Source organism: Triticum dicoccoides, chromosome 3B (assembly GCF_002162155.2).
Source record: "Triticum dicoccoides isolate Atlit2015 ecotype Zavitan chromosome 3B, WEW_v2.0, whole genome shotgun sequence".
Taxonomy (NCBI): Eukaryota; Viridiplantae; Streptophyta; class Magnoliopsida; order Poales; family Poaceae; genus Triticum; species Triticum dicoccoides.
This window is the reverse complement of record NC_041385.1, coordinates 370,702,277-370,702,952: the sequence shown is the minus strand read 5'-3', so window position 1 is coordinate 370,702,952 and position 676 is coordinate 370,702,277.

The window sequence follows — 676 nt, the reverse complement described above, 5'->3', positions numbered from 1 at the left end:
CAAAATGTCCGCACTACGCCTGTCAACCAAGCACACTGCGTGCGTTAGCGCGAGGCCGAGGAGGGGGTGGGGAGGGGGCGTCGTGACCTCCCCTCCCAATCCCCCTGCGAGGCCGAGCCTGGAACGAGCGGAGCAGGCGGCGACGCGGCTTGCCGCGGCGCCGCATGCGTAGGCGAGTCCGTCACACCCCGTCGCCCCTTGTCTATCATAGGGGTGTGGCTCCGGGGTTGTGTGCGTCCCATTTGATGGAAAACAGAATGTCCGAACTATGCCTGTCAACCAAGCGCACTGCATGCGTTAGCGCAAGGCCGAGCAGGGGTTGGGGAGGGGGTCGTGAGCCCCCTCCCCATCCCCCTGCGAGGCCGAGTGTGGAACATGCCGGAGCAGGCGGCGACGCGGCTTGCCTCGGCGCCGCATGCGTAGGCGAGTCCGTCACACCCCGTCGCCCCTGTCTATCTTACAGGTGTGGCTCCGGGGTTGCGTGCGTCCCATTTGATGGAAAAACAGAATGTCAGCACTGCGCCTGTCAACCAAGCGCACTGCATGCGTTAGCTTGAGGCCTCGCAGGGGGTGGGGAGGGGGGGTCGTGACCCCCCTCCCCATCCCACTGCGAGGCCGAGCCTGGAACAAGCCGGAGCAGGAGGCGACGCGGCTTGCCGCGGCGCCGCATGCGTAG